At 43.4% G+C, this 17,827-nt stretch overlaps 1 protein-coding gene across 2 annotated transcripts in view; it reads left to right on the top strand.

The window, feature by feature from the left end:
• Positions 1-7,982: 7,982 nt before the first annotated feature.
• Positions 7,983-17,827, top strand: part of LOC136644780 (kinectin-like) — a 47,634-nt gene continuing 37,789 nt past the window's right edge. Inside the window, exon 1 of one of the 2 annotated variants that reach the window (XM_066620914.1) lies at positions 7,983-8,088. The gene's annotated coding sequence lies outside the window, so the exon portion shown is untranslated. Of the gene's footprint in view, positions 8,089-8,609; positions 8,642-17,827 lie in introns of those variants that run through there. The other variant, XM_066620915.1, reaches the window with a different exon arrangement.

The raw sequence follows: 17,827 nt of genomic DNA, 5'->3' as shown, positions 1-17,827 counted from the left end.
GAATGAAATGCTTACCCTTGCCCTTGAGGGCTTGTCTTTAGCTTTTGTATTAAAATAAAATTTCCACTGATCAAGAAGCCTCCATCTGTTATTTAAAATTGCTACTTCACTGTTTCTCTCATAGATCCCTGAAATAAGCTTACAAAGTCACAATTCCCCCCCCCCTCAAAAAAGTATTAAAATTAAGAATAACATCCAGACACAAATAATGGACACAGTATTGTTCCTTATCCTAAACCACTGGAATGAACCATTATAAGCTCTATTTAATTGGTATAGAATACAAAATGAATTGTAATTGTGTGGAAAAGTTTTGCCTGTATGTCTTCTTGTCAACCTCTGCTCATTCATTAAAACTGCTGAACGTATCCCATACATGGCCAGCTATGAATTATCAACTGATACTGCAATATTTTGATTTACTTTACTGAATATGCTGTTTAAAAGGTTTACTGTATAGTACCCAGTCTTGGATAAAACTGTAGAAAGATCTTGAATGCTCCATTATTCATCTGGTAGGCCACTGTGATACAGAAAGCTGGACTAGATGGGCCTTGGCCTGACCAGCAGGGCTCATGTTAAAGGCAGTATGTAATTTATTACAGTATGTAGTAATAAAGGCAGTATGTACTTTACTACTCATGTACATTGTATGCTCAGTTTGTGAGATCTGAGGCCTGAATACTGTACCATGTTTGAATACATCTTATGAGCATAGTATTCTAGAGATCTGATCACTGATTAAACAGTATAATGAGTGGGAAGGATCACTAGTCACAACTAGCATATGTTACCAGCAGTGCTTTTTAAAACACATGCATCATGTGCACACAGGGAAAAACAATTGGGTGCAGGGACTCCGTGTAATGGCCAACAGTGTGACTTTATAGTTCAGCAGGGAAGGAAAAAATAAGATAAGAGTGAAGGTGAGCAAGATTTCACTATGCTCTGTGAGTGACAGCAGTGAGAGGCAGTCCATGTGAGAGGTGTGACCAAAAGTTCACTGCAATCTTCCTTCAGCAGGCTTCCTTTGTCTGCAGCTAAAAGGGGTGGGAACTTCCCCCTCCAGTGACAGCAGGATTTGCCTGCTGTTTGTTTTCTGTGTTGCCATGCATGCCATGCCAGCTGACCAGCTCACACAAGACTAAGCTGTCAATCATTTCTTGGTGCATACAAGCAAGCATGCATAGGATCGTGCCCCAAAGCAGGCAGGCTTCACACCTATACTTGGAAAAGCAGCTAAAGAGATCTCAATTCTAAATATAATTTTGTGTGTATGTATATACCTAAGGACATTTTTGTGGAGTAAGGCCTATTGAACACAATAGGATTTACTTCTGTGTAGGTCTTTCTTGCTCTGTCAACCTGGTTGGAATTTGAGGGGGGAATGACAAAGGAAGCTTCCCTTTGGGACAGCTAAGAGTCAAGCAATAAGAAGCTCAGAAAAGAAGCAAGCCCTGTCCTACTGAGCTATGCTTATATACACTTTCCTGGGTGTAAGCCCCACTGAACAGTGGGACTTACTGCTAAGTGGACATACATAGAATAATGTTACTGAATGCATCACATGGATTAAATTAAAGGAAATAAATAAAATATTAATCATGTGTAACACATGTAAGTGCTTATTCAAAAAATTAATTTTTTTGTTAAGGTCTTCATGTGCAAACCAAATATTTCTGGGCAGTTCCGTAATCTCTATACTTTTTATTTCCAAGTGGGAGTTTGTAGCTAATCAGATCATACAAGTTCAGAAGGAAAGATTTTTTTAAAACTTTCTGTTTACCACCTGCAGATGGGTCCTTTTTTTTTTTTTTAAGAATGTTAATTCATACCCTTTTTCAAAGATGAACATAATCCAGCCACAGTTAAACACTTACGTATAAGTTCTTCCTATTTCAGTGGGAAGGTTTTAAATCTGCTCAGGTGAACGAACAGTGCTTAATGGCTGCATTGTGCCCTTGCATATTACTTCTCGGAAAGAATCTTATGGACACATAAATGTTAAAGCACATAATGTAAAGCAGTGGTTGGTTTACTCCATATTGGTTCACCATAGACCAGCCTGCCCAGCAGGTTCTGCCTTTGTTCTCAGCAGTCATTTGAAACAGTGCAAAATAACCTGACAAAAGTATATGCAAATGATTTATGAATCCCAGCATCATACAAATGCTGTAATTGCACACAGTTATCAAGTTATCAAGTAATTGTACTAAAGCAGTTCCGGCTCAACTGCTGAATACATTCTGATTAAAGTTTTAAAAAAACTGAATGTGCAAAACAAAAAAGAGGGAATTTAATGGAGCCTTGTAATTAATTCTCAACAGGGTGATTTTAATAGAAAATGCCAATGTTTAACTTACCTTAGTTATATAACACTATTTGCCCTCACCTTCTTGGCAACCTGAGTTGATGGAGAAGAAACATGAGCCAGAAGTGGGAACTTAAAGAATAATAATGCTGCAGCAGAACCTTCTTTCTGCAAAAAGGGCTATTATTCATTCACTTCACACTGAGCAACTGATTAAGAAGAAAAATATTACCCTCATCTTCAGAGAAATGAAGGTAATGCGTTCTCAGCAGCAGGCAGCAGCTGTACCATAATAATAGGCTTGAACATGGTGGTGTCATTGACTGCATGTTATTTACAGATGTACTGAAATGAATTACAGTGAAGAAATGAAATTTGACAAACCCCCATGTTTCTGAATTTAAGCAACTCTGAGAATCGTGTGGGAACTCAAGTTTTAGAAATATAAGATTTGACATTCTGAAACAATGAAACTTGCTGAAAACTCCAAAATGGCAGAATCTGAATTTTGAAGCAATATTAAAACCAGCTTGCTGAGTTCAATCGTGAGAAAAACTGTACAGGATCAGTAAACATTATTTGGGATCAGCAGTACAAAGCAGCACAAGAAAGAGTTCAGTATACCTGAATAGCTCACATACTGCTTCGTAAATGTTGGTGATTTACGAATAGGAAACCATGCTGGAACAGTCAGGCCAACCCCACAGGGTTGGGGTTGGCTGTGGCTCAGCCTGGGGCAAGGAGAACAAATTCCCCTTACCTCAGGTAACATGGCAGCAGCCCCAATGGGGTTACTCAGATCTGTGCCACCTAAATTGGTGCTGCGCCAGGTCGACCAAGAGTGGGATCAGGTTAGGTTAGTCTGGCCTATGTGCCAGATCCTGGCCCTACCCCCTGCCCACCCCTTGGCTGCCCACAGTCCTGTCCACCGCCCGACCTCCCCCTGCACAAGAACATCCCCATTCCACCCTCCCCCTGCCCTCCCCAGACCCCCAAGCCAGCCTGACTCGACTGACGCAAACTCACCAGTCTCCCAACACAACAATGCAATCCCAGCTTCCCAAATCCTAAGGTGGTGCAGAAGTGCCTTACAGCACTTTTGCAACACCTCCAGAACAGCAGAAGGGACTTGCACTAGCCCAAGGGTGACTCAGGATTGGACCCTGAGCCTGTGAATGTTGGAACAAGATTAAAATGTTATGGAAACAATGACTACAATCAACATTTTGAGCATCATGTAAAAAATCATGCACACAGCTGCGAAATCAACAGCAAATGTGTTTCTAAATTTAATACATTTACCGTTACGTCTTGCTTTTATTCAGCATTGGGTCCACAAAGTGAATTTACAGTTTTCCATTTTCATTCATTCAGGAATCCTTGAAAGCGCAGGTATGTACTTTTTCACTACTCTTGTACTGGGACGTCACCTGCTCTTTCCAAAGTCAAATCATAGTTTAAAATCATTTTAAACAAGAAAAGATACAAAAACACAGTCAGCACTGCTCAACTGCACCAAAAGGTTCATATATTGCTGGTTAAACGTGCAAGAGATGGCAGTGCATTTTTTACCAGTCTATTTTTACTATCCACTGAGACAGTGAGAGCCAGTTAATAAATCATCTTAAAGAAGGTAAACTTTTTTTCCTCCCCTTAAGGTATAGTAAAACCTGATGACAAATAACTAATGAGATAGTTTTCCCACCTGCTCTATTGAACAGTTGGGAAAACGGAGATTTATCAATGTCTTTATATCTGCCAATGAAATAACTGGAACACTATAATTGGAACTGTAATCACATAAAAGCTCAAATACAATGGATAACATCTGAGAGAAAAACACAGATTTAGAAGCGCAAAGGGGGAAAAAATTATAGAAACTAATTGGGCCTATACTTTCTCCCATGGTTTAATTTGAGCACGTCACAGACAGGAAGCATTTTAAGCTTTCAAACCAGTTGCGTTAGGAGATATTGTCAATGGCCAGATCTCTCTCCACTGTCAGTAATCTAAGGTAAAGTATTTCAAAGAATGAGCTAACTGGCCAGATCACCTGTTGCTTGTAAATGGTGTTCCATATTTGTACAATTTGTTTGAGGACAACTCCGTTTTCAATATGAACCTCAGTCTACCGTTTCCTTTTTATCAATGTATGCAAATCATAAATCACATTCAGAATATTATGCTCATGGTTAATGCTAATTGGCCCTATATGAACATTTCATCCCATTGAAGTTACAGGAACAGCAAGGGTTGCTTTTGAAGCTCTAGAAAATTTTTAAGTGATATGTGATATGACTAGTGATATGACTATAAAACAAAACTGGGAAAAGTAACATAAAGACGCAAGATCAACCATAGCCTTATTTGTAACCATGCAATCACGTAGAATGCTGCTTCTAACAACAATTTATATTTAAAAAATGTACAGATGGTATTACATGCTAGTGAGACTATTTAAAGTGAATGGCATGGATTTGTATTTGTATTGGCAATGCGGAATGGTAAGAGGAACTTTCTCCTATGCATAGTAGGGATGTATATCTCAAACTGCAGTGGCAAAAATTCAGCCAAACCTCAAAGATAGTATGGATATTTATTTTATTTTTTAATATATCCTATCCTCCTTTGTAGATTCAGGAAAGCTTACAATATCACTATAAAAACAATACAATTGATAAAAAAATTACCAACAACAAAAACAGAGATTAAAACAAAGGTTAAAACAGTAGGGTGAGGCAGCACTGACCAAACCATAGTCATAAAGATTCTGCAGAGACCTGCTAAAATAGGCAGGCCTTCAGTTGGTCTCATACGGCAGGGAGTTCCACAGGATAAAGGCAAAGGTCAAGAAAACTCTCTTGTGGATGGCCACCAAATGCACTTCAGGAAAAGGCTGTACTTGAAAGAAGTTCTCTCTGAAAGATCTAACACAGGGGTGTCAAACTCATTTCATATCGAGGGCAGAATAGCATTCATGATGCCTGCTGAGAGCCAAAAGTGATGTCATTATGCAGGAAGTGATGTCATTAAACAGGAACCAAAAATAAGCACTTTTTCTCACTTAGGAACTCATCTGCAAATGACAGAAGAGAAAATACACAAATCTTGATCATATTTCCAGATATGGGAGAGCCCAATTTTCAAGTGGGCTGCCCTTTCAGCAGTAACACTGCTCAGCAGCTGAGAGCCTGAGGGCTGGATAAAAAGCTTCGGCGGGCCACATCCAGCTCCCAGGCCTTATGTTTGACACCCCTGATCTAACAGGTTGAACAGATTCATGTGGGGAAGGGGTGGCCCTTGAGATATTTTGGTCCTAAACTATGTAGGGCTTTAAAGGTAATAAACAGTCTTTAATCACACCCAGAAACAAACCAGTAGCCAATGAAGCTGCATGAAAAGAACTGTGACCTAGTTCTGCTCTGCTCTGCTGCACTGGATCCTGAACTCTGTGTTGGGCTGAAAGGCCCGACGTGGAGTCTCTCAAGTCTGTGCTGGCAAAATAGCTGGTGCAGACTTGAGAAGTCCCATTCCCCTGAAAGTTCCCCCCCCCCCAGACATGTTGGATACAGCAGTAGACACTTCGGTGCTGCTCTAGCAGGCACCCGGAAGATTCAGGATTAGGCTGCCCAATACCAAGACATCTTGGTTGTCTCAGCATTTTAGTAATTTCTGTTTTGATTTGTAGCTCGTGTTATTATTGATGCAACTGTATTAATACTATTCAAGTTGTCCATACTGTCTGTCCTAAAAAGAATATGCTCTGAAATTTTAGTTCCTGTGATGGAAATCTAAATGTACCTGCTCATCACTAACAGGGTAATCCTATACATCTGAAGAAAGTCCTGTTGTATTCCTTGAGGCTTACTCTCAGGTAAATGTGTCTAGGCACAATCCATGAGAAAGTTTTCATTGTGTGCGTCTCCTGCTGGATCGAGAAACTTGAGTTAGATCTCCCCACCCAGTAAAGATTGCACATACAATTCACAACACTGGATCTGAAGTGATGACACATCATTATCCAAATAATTTTACTTTGTTAAAATTATGTAATAAATAACTTTCATTTAAAAATACATTAGGCTATGTCTTCATGCTTTTGCTGTTTTGTATTGCTTTATAACCCCCTAGTTTTCAATCTTTAATTGGGGATACCCCCTCCTCTGACTTAATTGAAATTGATTTGATTTCTTGGAAGGGTGCGGAATAAAGATATGTACATAGAAAATGAAGGTTTGTTAGAAAGGAGGAAGACAACTCAAACCAAATGTAGTTAACCCATTATAAGGATATGGAGAGAGAGAGAGAGGTCATCAATTTAGGGCCCAATCCTATCCAATTTTCCAGCACCAGTGCAGCTATGCCAGTGGGGCATGAGCTGCATCCTGCAGTGAGGGTGCAATCATGGAGGACTCCTCCAGGTAAGGGAGCATTTGTTCCCTTTCCTCAAGGCTGCATTGCAGCTGCACCAGCACTGGAAAGTTGGATAGGATTGGGCCCTCAGTTGGGAAAAAATTGCACGAGTTAACCTAAAGTCAGTACCAGGTTATTGTGGTGCTTGTTCAACAGAGCCATTCCATTGCACGTTGGCAGTCACACCATTGGACCCCTTTTCTCCTACAACCATACCATGTTAATTTGGCATTAAAATAATTTCTCATTATACATGCTTAATTCATACCACATTGTGGGTCCAATCCTATCCAACTTTCCTGCACCTGTGCAACCACAAGGCAGCCCTGAGATAACAGAAGAAACATTCCCTTACCTTGAGGAGGCCTCTGTGTCTGCCTCCCTGCCACAGGAATCAGTGCACACCCCAATGGCACAACTGCACTGGAAAATTGGATAGGATTGGGCCCTGTACTGTTTAGTGTTTATAAAGCAGCTCTTTACTAGGGGAAATCCCATATGATAGGAATTGTGCTTGTATAGTGAATTTACTGGTACATCTCCTTAAAGCAAAATCCCATAAAATGATTGCTCCTATATTGAGGAATTATTGTACTCCCTTTCTATCTAACACACTGTTTCCCTTTTTGCCAACGGTAAACTAAAACAGGACTTGACCAATCTGACTTTTATCATTTCTGACAGTGCAAAAAGTTATCCATGCTGTTTGAAAATAACAGAGCCCTGCACTCTTTTTGGACCACAGTAAATACAGCAAAAGTTAAGTTGCTATGCAAAACTTCCATGTTCAAAAGCAGTAGACACCTGAATGCTTGTTGAAAGCAGGCTACTCTAGTTTAATCCTCCTCCTCTTCTGAGTAGACAGGCAGAGGACTGGGCTCTAAGATGCAATCCTAGCCACACTTTCCTGGGAGTAAGCCCCATTGACTACAATGGGACTTACTTCAGAGTAGACAGGCAGAGGATTGGGCTCCAAGGCTGCAATCCAAGCCACACTTTCCTGGGAGTAAGCCCCATTGACTACAATGGGACTTACTTCAGAGTAGACAGGCAGAGGATTGGGCTCCAAGGCTGCAATCCAAGCCACACTTTCCTGGGAGTAAGCCCCATTGACTACAATGGGACTTACTTCTGAGTAGACAGACAGAGGCTTGGGCTCAAGGACACCCACTGCGTCGCCACAGTAGGTGAGCAGGCCAAGCCGCCTTTGGGCGCGCCCTTCCAGCTTGCCGAGCGCGGAGCTGCGCTTCGGAGAGCCGGCAGCGGAGCGGGAAGGAAGGCGAGCGCGGAGCTGCTTGGTGTTTGCCGGGGTCTCTCCCTCAGCGGTGCGCGAGGGGGCGGGGAAGGGGGAGGCTTAGCAGCAGGTGAGTGAAGCCCGGGCTGGGGGGGGGAGGTGAGCAGGGAAGGGCCCGGCCGCCTGTGCGCATTTACGCAGCGCTCCCCGTCTGGCCTGCCCAGGCCGCTCGAAGGAAGCACTCAGTCTGTGTGTGTGTGATGGAGCCAACGGGAGGAGGGGGGCGAAGTGAAGGACGCAGCCCGGGAGGAGGCGGCGAGCCAGGCAGGGGCCACCCTGGAGAAGCCTTCAGGGCGCAGGGGGGTTTTCCACAGCCACCCCAGGCTCCGATGGTTCTGGCAGCAAGACTGAGGCGCCAAGATCCTCTGCTGGTTGCTTGTCTGTCTCCAGTTGCTCGGAGACGTGCCTGCCTCCGCGCTGTGCTTGAGGTCATGGGCTGTGTGTGCTTCAGGTTCCCCGTCCATCCACAAGGTGGCTCCTTGCAGTGGGCATCTCCGGCCTCCTGAAAGACCAGGCGCCTACAGAATTAGGGCGCAATCCTCACCAATATTCCAGCACTGACATAGCTGTGCCAACGTGACGTGCGGTGGGGAGGCAGTCAAGAGGGCCTCCTCAAGCTCAGCGTATGATTGTTACCTTCCCTTGAGGCTGCACTGCGGCTAGGTCAGGGCTGGAAAGGACTGCGCCCTTAAAAGCCATTTCCACCCAAAGTTGCATATATGCAACAGGGATCAAATGAGTTTCGATTTCTGCCCGGCCCATGCTTGTGGGCCGGGCAGAAATGGGTTAAAAGTCACTTGCAGACATCAGAACTAAGTGCCTTTCCCATTTGGTTAATGGGAGGTTTAAGGATTGGATTTGTCTTTTGGGTCCTCTTGTAGGCTTTAAGGGTTAACATAGGGGGGGGTTAAGTTGCTCCTGCTCAGGGTCATGAAAAAGTAAGAAGGCATTAATGGGGGAAGGAATGAAAGTAGTAGAGTGAAAGCTGAACAGTAGCAAGGGTGGGAAGGAAAACATAACTTGAATGTTTGCTCTCGCCATGTGTCACAAAGTTATTCAGTTTGGTGATGATATTGTTGATTGTAATATTTCTTTGATAATTTTAGCACATGGAAAAAATCCCCCCTTTTAAATTTTGATTCTCCAATGTAGTTAATAGAAAGGGAGGGGGGAGTAAAGAAGTCATGTTTGTTTGTTTCAGCTATAATCAACAACCTCTCAATTCCATTAAAATCAGTGTGAATGTTACCGCTGACTCCAATGAGAAATATTCAGGGAAAGCCTCTAACTCCCATTCCAGCTGTGTCCAAGTTCTGTGTCCATCTGTCACTGTTACCATCAGCTCCTAGCTTCCAAAGTATATTAAATGTCATATTTGCCCATGATTTATGGTGTCTTTACAGTATCATATAGTCTTTCTGGCTAGCTATAAGCTTATTTGTCAGTTTCTTTCAAATTGCAATGTGAGTTTAAAATATGTGGTGGCCATTAATGAAAAGCGCTTAAGTAAAGCCAGTCCCAAACACTGCAACAAACTCTTGGTGAGAGATAACATTGATGAGCTTAGAATACTATTCTCAGCCCTGATTAGTCCTTAGTAATAACCCACTAGCACCAACTTAATATGCCAGTAAAACCTCCTGCATTGGTGTTGAAGCCAAAGCTTATTACAGTAAATAGGATTTTCCGCACTCATTTCTATAGAACTATGCTATGTTTCCGCAAGAACTTTGAAGTGAGAATCAAACATGATTCTGGGGTAGTTTGACTATTGAATCAATGTATTTTTGTCTGTACATTTTGGAGTAATTGTTAACTAGAACAGAGTACTATTAATGTTGTTACTACTACTCTAATTTAGAAATTTTTCCAACTCCAAGTGTGTAAAATATTAGACCTGAAATCCAAAGCTTAATTAAGCACAGCTGCCTGCAGTCCAGGTCTAATTATGTTTAATGAGAGGTGAATCTTGGACAGTAGGTCTTAACTTCAAATAAACTTGGTTAGAATTGTCTGATATGGGGCAGGTAGAGAAGAACAGGACTAATAGCTCATTGGTAAAGCACAAGCTTTGCGTGTTGAAGGTCCCTTAATCCATAGCAATTTAAAAAAGGATCAGTCATCAGTGACCTCTGCAAAACAGCAAAGATATAACTTTCCACAATCTCCAATCACCAACTCCACTGACATAGCTTCCTGCAGACACTCCACATAACATCTCCCACGTAGCAGCTTGTACAGGCTCAAATATATACTGGCACTAGCCAATGGGAAGAAGGGTATGATCTGGTGACAGTATGACTCATAGTCTTGTGACATGGTACTGCAGGGTATTGCATCATCCCTGCTGTGCCCTGTTGCATCAACCAATCCCATGATGCAACAGGGCTACACTGTATGTATTCAGGCCAAGACATCAGGGCCTAGCCTTGCCCTATCCAGCCTGTAAATTCACATAGACCTGGGGCATATATCAAAACAGTGATGTATTAGGTGGCAAATCTTGCCAGAGAACACCTTGGAGCAGATCAAGAATGAAGGTATACATTGAATGAATGGTAACTGCATGTGCTTTTGCTGTGGTGTCATGCTGCTCAATTCTGAATTGCCGTAGTTTATCCACAAATGAAACTGGGGTGAAGGTACTGAGAGCAATTTTGTTTCTTAGAGAAAGACAAGCACAATTTCTTTCTTTTTAAAAATAATCTACGATTGGTACCTAGAACCTGTCTAATTCTGTTGCAAGTGCTTGTAGTTTTACCACATACTGTATTTCAGTATGTATACCCTGGGGGCTGGGGGCTAAGAATAGGCCCTCAGTTTGGCTGTACTTGTCGTAAGAGGCGACTAAACAGCCACCGGGTAGATGGGACTCGTCAGCCTAGGAAGGCAGCTCATCTAAGAGAAGGAAACTCTGACCTCAAACCTCCACTGCCTTGTGGCTACATCCAGTTCTGGAAAAGGCTTCAGGAGTCAACCTCGAGGCAAAATCAGGAGCCGGAGTCCCTTAGGCAGTTCATGGCTGAACACAGTCATGTTCTGGCAACTCCTGCGACGCCGCTGGAACCAACCGTATTGGCTTCTGCCTTTCCATTGGACCATTCCAGCGACGTGGAGAGGGGGGATTTGCTGCATGGGTAACAGCCTATCCTCCATACCTACTTTACCCAGGCTTCACGCACTGGAGAGGACACTCCAACTTCGCCATACGGCGTCGGCACAACACGGGAAGCAGCAGTTTACCGGTTATAAGTCTTTGCTCGATTGGCGTAGAGCATGACGCCAGGGGCTGCTTCCGACGGTGGGAGAGATCATTGCATCTCATTGGGCAGCTACCGCCCGCCTTAAGCTGGGCAGTCCCCAGCCAGTAAGGTGTTGCCTCGCCACGGTCCGTTAACCTCATGGGGTGCGTGGGGTTTAGGGTGAAAACCGACAAGCGGATCGACAACTCTGCACCATGCAACAGAAAACAGAAAACTCCTGCCCTAAAGCTGGGCACCTGGAACGTTAGGACAATGACACCTGGCTTCTCTGATGACCTGCAAGAAATAGACGACGCACGCAAAACAGCTGTCATCAACATGGAGCTGAGCAGACTGCAGATGGACATCGTCGCCCTTCAAGAGACTAGGCTGCCAGATTCCGGATCTGTCAAGGAGAGAAATTTCTCATTTTTCTGGCAGGGAAAACCACCAAACGAAACCAGGGAACATGGCGTTGGCTTTGCGGTCAGAAATACCCTGCTGAAATCCATCATCCCACCTACTGTGGGAAGTGAAAGAATTTTGTCCCTGCAGCTCCAGTCATCAGCAGGACCTATCACTCTCATCAGTGCTTATGCACCGACTCTGTCGTCTCCAGCAGAAGCCAAAGACAAATTCTATGATGACCTGGCCACCACTGTCAAGAAAATCCCTGTAAAAGAGCCATTGTTCATCCTCGGCGATTTCAATGCTAGAGTTGGTGCTGATAACAGTTCATGGCCCACTTGCTTAGGTCAGTTTGGCACTGGGAGGATGAACGAAAATGGCCAACACCTGCTAGAGTTTTGCTGTCATCACGGTCTCTGTGTCAGCAACACGTTCTTCAACACAAAGCCCCAACATAGAGTCTCTTGGAGACATCCAAGATCAAAGCACTGGCACCAGCTCGACCTGATCCTCACCAGACGCTCCAGCCTTCCCAGCATCAAGATCACACGCAGTTATCATGGTGCTGCCTGCGACACTGACCACTCCCTGGTGTGCAGCAGAGTGAAACTGCAAACAAAGCGACTGTATCACACGAAAAAGGAAGGAAGACCTCGCATTGATACCAGCAAGACCCGGGATCAGAGAAAAGTGGAGGAATTTGCACAAGCGCTTGAGGAATCTCTTCCAGGCCCGGCCAACGCAAACGCATCCAACAGATGGGAACATTTCAAGAATACCGTTTACAACACCGCCTTGTCCATATTCGGCAAGAAGACCAACAAGGCGGCAGACTGGTTTGAAGCCCACTCTGAGGAGTTGACACCAGTCATTGAGGAAAAGAGGAGAGCTCAAGCAGCATACAAGGCCTGTCCCAGTGAGCGCAACCTGCAGGTCCTCCGAACTGCTCGCAGCAAAGTCCAACAGACTGCCAGGAGATGTGCTAACGACTACTGGCTCCAGCTCTGTTCCGAGATACAGATAGCAGCTGACACGGGCAACATCAAGGGGATGTATGATGGTATCAAGCAGGCCCTAGGTCCAACACAGAAGAAAATTGCCCCTCTGAAGTCTGCCACAGGCGAGGTCATCCAGGATCGGGCGCAGCAGATGGAACGCTGGGTGCAGCACTACTCTGCGCTATATTCCAGAGAAAATGTAGTCACCGAAGAAGCACTGAACAACATTGAGTGCCTGCCTGTGCTGGAAGAGCTTGACAGTGAACCAACCCTAGAAGAACTTCACGTGGCCCTGGACTCCCTTGCCTTTGGCAAGGCACCTGGAAAAGACAGCATCCCTGCTGAAGTCCTAAAATACTGCAAAGAGATCATCGTCAATGAGCTGCATGAAATCCTCTGTCTCTGCTGGAGAGAAGGTGGAGTACCTCAAGACATGAGGGATGCAAACATCATCACGCTGTACAAGAACAAAGGTGACAGGGGTGACTGCAACAACTACCGCGGCATCTCCTTAGCGTAGTAGGAAAGCTGTTTGCCCGAGTTGTACTAAAGAGGCTCCAGGTACTTGCAGAGAGCGTCTATCCAGAATCGCAGTGTGGATTCCGAGCCAACAGGTCCACCACTGATATGGTATTCTCCCTTAGACAACTGCAGGAGAAATGCAGGGAACAACGACAGCCACTCTTTATAGCCTTCATAGATCTCACAAAGGCTTTCGACCTGGTCAGCAGAGACGGCCTCTTCAAGATTCTCCCCAAGATTGGATGTCCACCCAGGCTCCTCAGCATCATCAGATCTTTCCACAAGGACATGAAGGGCACTGTTGTCTTCGATGGCTCCACATCAGACCCTTTTGACATCCGAAGCGGAGTGAAGCAGGGCTGTGTTCTTGCACCAACCTTGTTTGGGATTTTCTTCGCTGTCCTGCTGAAGCAGGCCTTTGGAACTGCAACAGAAGGCATCTATCTCCGGACCAGATCAGACGGAAAGCTCTTCAACCTCTCCAGACTGAGAGCAAAATCCAAAGTCCAGCTGAAATGTCTGCGTGACTTCCTCTTTGCCGACGATGCAGCTGTCACTACCCACTCTGCCAAAGATCTCCAGCAGCTCATGGATCGTTTTAGCAAGGCCTGCCAAGATTTTGGACTGACAATCAGCCTGAAGAAAACACAGGTCATGGTTCAGGATGTGGACTCACCTCCCTGCATTACAATCTCTGAGCATGAACTGGAGGTTGTCCATGACTTTGTGTACCTTGGCTCAACGATCTCCGACACTCATTCTCTCGATACCGAGCTAAACAAGCGCATCGGTAAAGCAGCTACCACGTTTTCCAGACTCACAAAGAGAGTCTGGTCCAACAAGAAGCTGACGGAACATACCAAGATCCAGGTCTACAGAGCTTGCGTCCTGAGTACACTTCTGTACTGCAGCGAGTCATGGACTCTTCGCTCACAACAGGAGAGGAAACTGAGCGCTTTCCACATGCGCTGCCTCCGACGCATCCTCGGCATCACCTGGCAGGACAAAGTTCCAAACAACACAGTCCTGGAACATGCTGGAATCCCTAGCATGTATTCACTGCTGAAACAGAGACGCCTGCGTTGGCTTGGTCATGTCGTGAGAATGGATGATGGCCGGATCCCAAAGGATCTCCTCTATGGAGAACTCGTGCAAGGAAAGCGCCCTACAGGTAGACCACAGCTGCGATACAAGGACATCTGCAAGAGGGATCTGAAGGCCTTAGGGATGGACCTCAACAAGTGGGAAACCCTGGCCTCTGAGTGGCCCGCTTGGAGGCAGGCTGTGCAGCATGGCCTTTCCCAGTTTGAAGAGACACTTGGCCAACAGTCTGAGGCTAAGAGGCAAAGAAGGAAGGCCCATTGCCAGGGAGACAGACCAGGGACAGACTGCACTTGCTCCCGGTGTGGAAGGGATTGTCACTCCCGGATTGGCCTTTTCAGCCACACTAGACGCTGTGCCAGAACCACCTTTCAGAGCGCGATACCATAGTCTTTCGAGACTGAAGGTTGCCAATACAAAATTTCAGTAAAAGTTGTGCTTTGCTATTGGAAACAAGACAAATTTTCTTAAAAAGAGAGAGAGATACCTTTATTTTTATTTAAGTGTCTTTTCCAGTTGAGCACTCTAGAACAGTGTTTCTCAGCGTTGTGCCATTTCACACGGTCCACCTATTTGAAGTAACACTGGAAGTAACTGGTAGTGACATCACAATGACATTGCTTCTGGGTTGGGAGTCCAGATGCGACATGACAGACACCAGTAAGAGGCTCAGGGTGGACGTGAGGACTTTTTCGAGTGTGGGAAAACTGAGCCTCCTACTGCTGTTTGTTGCATCGTGCTTCTGGTCTCACTGCTGGGTGACAGGTGTCCAGGGGTCCTATAAGTTCCACCAGACACTACCTCAAGTACAACTGGTGGTATCTGTACCACTGGTTGAGAAACACTGCTCTAGAACGCACAATGGGAAGTCTGGTGAACAGACTGCATATCTTGTTCTGGTCTTCGCTAGTGGGGACTGAAGATCCAGATGCATGTGTCTTCTAAGAATGGTGTCCTCTGTGAGCACATTTTAGCATCTTCCCTCCCCCCATGCCCAGTACTCTGTGTTTATATGCCTTACATGTGCACATTTCTGGAGGTATTTGAATTGGATACTGATTTTAATAAGAAACAACATGCTTCCTTTTTCTTAACACACAGAGACAGTGCTTTAAAACCTTAGTATTTTTATCCAAGCAATACACGTTCTGTAAGTCAGACCTATTAAAACTTCCTGGAGATTGATGATGACAAAAAAAAAATCCAAGAAGGTGCTTTTTAAAAAATTAGTGTTTATTAATTCCTCGGTATCATTTGGATTTCAGAGATGGCATCTCTATTCCTCTCCTAATTGTGGAAGACACAGCCTTGTTGAAAGGGGAAATTCTTATTTTATATCTCAGCACAACTTTAATAATATCTTAGTTTTGCTTGGAAAAGCTCTATATACAAATTGAGGAGTGAGTGTGAAGAGAGACAGAAATATAAGTATAAAAAAGATGCTGATTAATACATGGTTATGACTACTTTGGTGGCTAAGGCAATATTCATACATGTGAAAATGGAGTTGAAAAGCTGGATAAGCTTTTGATAGTAAGAAAGGATTCTGGATATTTCACAGACATTAAATGCTAAAAGGAATTTTAATCAATAATAGGTGAGATGTCAGAAGTATTCTATAGCTCTCATTGATTTCCAAGTATTTTGGGAAAAGGCATCATTAACTGTACTGGAGAATCTAAAAAGGTTTAGATTGAGGTTTGTCTGTTGTGTCCTTACTGGACAAGACAAACAGACTGAGATGATAAGCATACAATGTTCAAGGACATCATGACCTCCTGAAAAGCTATTCCAGTGGAATTACAGTTCCTTTTATTGTTTAAAGGACAAATGCTTTAAATTGCTTAGCAACAAAGATCTAATTTTTTCTCCATTGTAGAGTCTAGGAATATGCACTATATAGTGATTGCTGGAAAGTGAAGATTTTCTTTAACCTAGATAGGTTTTCATATCCTATTAAATAAGTTCTATTTTTAAACTTCCATTAAATCAATCTCTAATCCATTCCTATTCATGTCTTCAAAGAATAAAGCATAAAAAGAAATATGAATATGCTTAGCCATCTGCCTTAGGTACTATAACTAGGATAATAACTTTGTGCACAGCAGGATTCTGAAATATATGCCAAAGCAAAACCAAATCCAGATTTATCTTTTCTTGGTGAATTCTTCCCCAAATGTGTACTCCTTCTGTAGTAGGAGGTTTCAGTGTGTAAATATTAATTGATGAGTTGAATAATTTATTGAACATATGGTAAACCTATGGCATGCTAAAAATTACTTGATACATTGCAGTGTTCAGTATGTGCTGGCATATGAAATTGAGCTGTCAAATATTGTTTAATTAACCTTCACTCGATTTTTTTTCTGGAAATATATTTATCCCCCAGGCCAGCAGTTCTGTTATAGTTTTGTCACTTCCTAACTTCATTCTAATTTGTTTGTTTCCTCTTCTGTGCTATACATCTTCGCAGATACAAGATGGAAATTAAATTAAATCAGTTTCCACTATTGCAAGATTTCAGGTTTCACAGAATTCTTCGTCAAGTTGAACAGAAAGGGAACCAGTTGTCAGATATACTTACATATGTATAACATATATAAACATTTGCTGCTTATAGATGAGGAGCAAAAGAACATGTGCACTTAATAACTACTACTACTACTATTTATTAATTATTATTATTATTATTATTATTATTATTATTATTTATTTCTACAGGTAGCTCTCAATTTATGCAGGGGTTATGTTCATGCAAAATGGTGCATATTTTGAAAACACATAAATGAAAAACAACTTTCCCATAGAAAACACAGGGATCTACAGGGGTTTGGGAACAGACCATGAGCACTCACATTGATGACTGATGATTGCAGAGGCAAGCTGCTGAGAGTGAGGCTGCTGACACTGGTGGCTCACTAGCACAGCAATCAAGTTTGGTGCTGGGGCTTTTTCTGTGCATTGTTCTTAAATGCCATGAATGAGTCACCCCCACCCCTCCTCAAAGCTTCAACCACTCCCATGCTTCTACTTGAATCCTGGAGGGACTTCACTCAGCTCTCAGGACTCTGGCTGCAGTGCCATGTCTCTTTCTTCCTCTTTTGAGTTTTTTCCCCCCAGTGTCATCTGGCCAGCAGGCAGGCTGGAATAGATTCTTCTTGCCTGGAATAGACCTTGCCTTGAGCCATTCCAGACTTCAACTTTAGCAGCTTCAGAAGAAGCTGTTTATGATTCTTGCACTAATCCCAACTGTGTTGTTTTAAAAATGAGCCCACATAAATCGAACTTTCGTTATTAATTTTTTTCAGTTGTACTATTTCAAAAATGGGTAAAATAAGACTGTTCAAATCGAGAATTACCAGTATATTGCATTTCAACCAAAAAAAGTTTACAAAGTGTTTTACAGAGTAAATCAAATACATGGCTCCTTCTTCTAAAGCAACGCACAATCTAAAAAAGATGCAGAAGAAGCACGAGGAACAGTCACTAGAATAGACATTGTGCTGGAACGGAAATAATAAATAATAATAATATACAG

This window comes from Tiliqua scincoides, chromosome 3 (genome assembly GCF_035046505.1).
Source record: "Tiliqua scincoides isolate rTilSci1 chromosome 3, rTilSci1.hap2, whole genome shotgun sequence".
Taxonomy (NCBI): Eukaryota; Metazoa; Chordata; class Lepidosauria; order Squamata; family Scincidae; genus Tiliqua; species Tiliqua scincoides.
The sequence above is the reverse complement of the archived record's forward strand: the minus strand, read 5'-3'. Positions and strand labels throughout refer to the sequence as shown.